We start from the raw sequence: 3,709 nt of genomic DNA, 5'->3' as shown, positions 1-3,709 counted from the left end.
GTCCCTTAGAGTCCCAAAGGACTTTTTATTAAAGGAGAGCAAATTTCAAAGTCACATGGACACCAAGTCTTTTTCACAGTCATTTCTCAGTATTGGTGGCAGTCTGGGAACAGCCGGGGAAGCTTCCAAAAATTCAACACCAGTGGGAAAGGAGTGTGGCTTCTGAACGCCTTGAGGATTTTCCTAATGGCAAATGTTCAGCGTGGTAAGCGAGATAAGATTATAGCAGAGGAAACACTTCTTTGGGTAGCTAACAGTTGGAAGCCGTCTTGTGCCACATCGATGCTAAGATTCCTAATTCTAGTTCAGCATATCATGAGTTCTAGAAGTTTTAAAAACAGAATGTGTCAAATAAATGTTAGGGCTGGAGAAGGAAGTGGTGTTTTTGCCGTTGCCTCGCTCCTCAATCCATAGTTAAAATAACCGAAGTTTCCCCCCCCCCCCCCCCCCCCACACAACTGTTCAGGGAGCTCTTCCGACGGCTACCGCCACAGAGCGAACGCTGAGCTACTCTGCCCTTACTAACACGTCTTTTCTGGCAATCTTGCTGTCCTCAATAGAATGGCTTTAAGCAACTTAAAGCCTTATAATGTCCCCAAATGCGTCTTTATTTTTCTTTCAGAGAAGAGCACTTTTTGGTCGTCTGCTCCATATCCGCAGAACAGGGGGCAGCCACATCAGTAGTACTGGCTGGAATATGTGTTCTAGCACCAGACCCATCTTCTTCGCTCGGATTTAATCCCCTCTTTTCAAAAGCAACGTCCTCACTGTCGGAGATACTGCCTCTTCTCCTGCTTCCGCCAGCGGCGCGGGTTTGGGGAGGAGGCCCTCATTCCCTTCAGGCCCAAGCTTCCCTGCTGCTCTGAAATTGGGTTATAGGTTTTTCTAAAAACACCAGCCTTCTTCTGGTTGAGAAGGGCCTAAATTGGGTTTATTTTTCCTAAAAGGCTTGGCGTTCCCACACCGGGAGTCGAACCCGGGCCGCCTGGGTGAAAACCAGGAATCCTAACCGCTAGACCATGTGGAGACGACGAGCGTGCTTTCAAGCCTAGGTAAATTGAGTCGTTCGCAGCGGCTTCCGCCCGCCTCCCGCCTCCCCGCCTCCCCGCCTCCCCGCCTCCCCGGGCCTCTGGCGTCAGACTTGCTTCTGCGCCTGCGGAGATCCTGAGGCGCCCTTAACCCCTTCCGGCCTCCGCTCCGCTCCTTTCCGAGGGTCGCGGTCTTTCCGCCCCGCGTCCTTTGTGATCTCATCCAGTCTCCTGGTTCTAGACACTCACGTCTACACCCGAGTAGACCTCGACTGGATGAGTCATTGTTCTTAATTCCGCACAGGAAATCCTGCAGAGTGCAAAGGACTGGTGTTTGAGGGTTAGACTCGGGAACGAGAAAGCGGTGCCGAGTGGAGTCGTCACACCGCCACAGCGAAGGCCAGACGGAGCGGGCGTCCCAGCCGCGGGCGGCCGCTCGGAGCCCGCCTCGCCGGGTCTCCGCCCTACGGGGCCTCCGCGTCGGGACTCTCGCTGCGCGCCGGCGGCCCCTGAGGCCGGGCTGTGGCCGCCGGCCGCCCCGCCTCGCTGCTCGCGGGGGCCCGGCCCCGTCCGGCCCCGGCAAAGTTTCTTTTTCCTCTCCAGAAACAGAAACGGGGGCTGCCTGGAAGCCCGCAGCATTCCAGGTTCTGTTGATTCAACGGCAAACGGCAGGATTTGTGTCCCCAAAGTAGGCGAGGGTGGTTTGTAAATGTAGCTTATAAACCTGAGAAAGCCCTCCTGCAAGCAGTCTTGGTTGATGGAAATTCTTTGTGGTTTCCAAACTCGTCCTGGGGTTGAAGGAGCATTTCACTGGGACCCGTCTATGCGTTAGCGACCTACTGTTTGGATTAGGCAAGTACAAAGAGTCAGTTATTCGGGATAGCCGGGGTGGGAGAGCTATGGTTCTGCTGTCCTCGTTGTGGCTTAGGCTACACAGAAGTTGTTTTGCTAGCGGCGGACACTTTGGAGCCCAGTGAAAAGTCCACTCCCCACCTGCCAAAGGAACGGTGCAGGTCCCGGCTCCCCCGCCCCCGAACTAACGGAGGCTCTCTAAGGCTTCAATTGTGACATTCAGCAGCGAGAGGGAGGAGCGACAAGAGACCCGACCTAGAAACTATTCGGCCTAGCGTTTATTAACAGAGATGAAGCTCCCCTCACAGGGAGTGAACAGAACCCAACATCGCTGAAACTTCACGAAGCTCCGGGAAAAACTAGAACCTACTGACTGCAAACCTACTATGGGTATTAGACACATTCAAATATGTCTGCTCACTTAATCCTCACATTATACCTATGAGATAGGTCTTATCCCAGTCTTTGTTCGTTTTTCCTGTACTATCTTTGCATCTTTGGACAGTTTCAGTGATTTGTTTTTTAATCAGTGAGACAGTGGTCTTCCTTTTGGAGACATCTGGGAGCACTAAAGAAAAGTCTCCAAAACAAACTTCATCAAGTACAGAATACCTTACATCCTGTGTGTATTTCAGTTAAGGACCATGATTTCTCATGTCCCTTTCTGTTCTTGTTTTTCCCATTTGATGATAATCTTTTAAAAGGTATCTTGCAAGTTGTTATAAAAGTTCCAGTGTAACCGATACATTGAGCAAGCACCGTCTTAGGATATAATCGAAATGCAATTTTATTTTTTTCTTACTGTCCCCAAACTGAAATCTGTTCAGTTTTCCCCTTGCCACTGGGTGAAAGCTTGGGCAGTAATGGAAAGCCCTAGGGGCACTTCAAATAATAAAGCGCAGTGCAGGACAATATGCTTTTCAACAAGTCAATCTTCGCTTTCTAGATAGTTCTGCCCCTCCATCCCAGCTTGAGCATGATTTCAGGCTAGAAGGCTGGTGTGAGCTGGCTCGGGCTCCCATCAGCTCACAGGATCCCACCGTGGGCTGCTTCGGTGCCATCACACCGGTGTAGCCTGAGATGGCCATGCTGGAGGGTACACCACAGAAATAGGCAAATCCTCCAAAGCAGGGCTTTTCACCTCGGGAGCTGGTGTGTGGCCTTAGAAAACAGTGGTGCACTGGTTAAATATTTATCCACACAACACCGGGCCAAGGTTTACTCGTCAAGGAACAGGGTGTGATTCACTTCTTACTTCACTTTCTTTGGCCTTCCTTTGAGACTCAGGCCCTCCAAGGTTGGAGTGTAGGGAGGGCAAGAGAATGGGGAAGTGGAAGTTCCTACTGGACTGGTACTGTCAAAAGTTGGCTTGCTGCTTTCTGGGTCTGAATGTGTTCTCAAGCTGACCCTCTTTTTCAGCTCTCTCGGAGCTCACCGAGGCGCCATGCCAGGGGTCCTTAGTGTCCCAACCAGGAGGCCAGCCGTGTGCTCCCAGCGTGGGTCTTTCACCAGTGGTACCAGGAGCACTAGTGGCCGAAGCGAACTGCCAATTCCCAACCCCACCATGAACTTCCACATGAGAACTTGGGAGCTGGGGCCTGGGAGACTGAATTTCACAAGCACTGGCCCCTGCGATGATTCTGATGCCGGTGGAGTTTGAGAAACACTGAATGACATAACTATAAGTTCCCTAAAACTGTAAGTCTCTAAAAGACCATGATTCCTAAAGCACAGTGTCCATCACTTTCCTTTCCTCCTCAAAAACCTGAAAACGAATGGCTTGTAGTGCCTATTGAGTATGTGAAAGGTGAAATGAAATGGGGTCACTT

At 51.2% G+C, this 3,709-nt stretch overlaps 1 non-coding gene across 1 annotated transcript; it reads right to left on the bottom strand.

Moving 5' to 3' along the window:
• Positions 1 to 955: 955 nt before the first annotated feature.
• Positions 956 to 1,028, bottom strand: TRNAE-UUC. The gene has a single exon. It is a non-coding gene; the product is annotated as a tRNA-Glu (tRNA).
• Between the last annotated feature and the right edge of the window lie 2,681 nt (positions 1,029 to 3,709).

The sequence above is a fragment of the Ursus maritimus genome, unplaced genomic scaffold, assembly GCF_017311325.1.
Source record: "Ursus maritimus isolate PB19 unplaced genomic scaffold, ASM1731132v1 scaffold_10, whole genome shotgun sequence".
NCBI lineage: Eukaryota > Metazoa > Chordata > Mammalia > Carnivora > Ursidae > Ursus > Ursus maritimus.
Note: the sequence above shows the minus strand (reverse complement) of the source record. Positions and strands in the feature narration are given on the sequence as shown.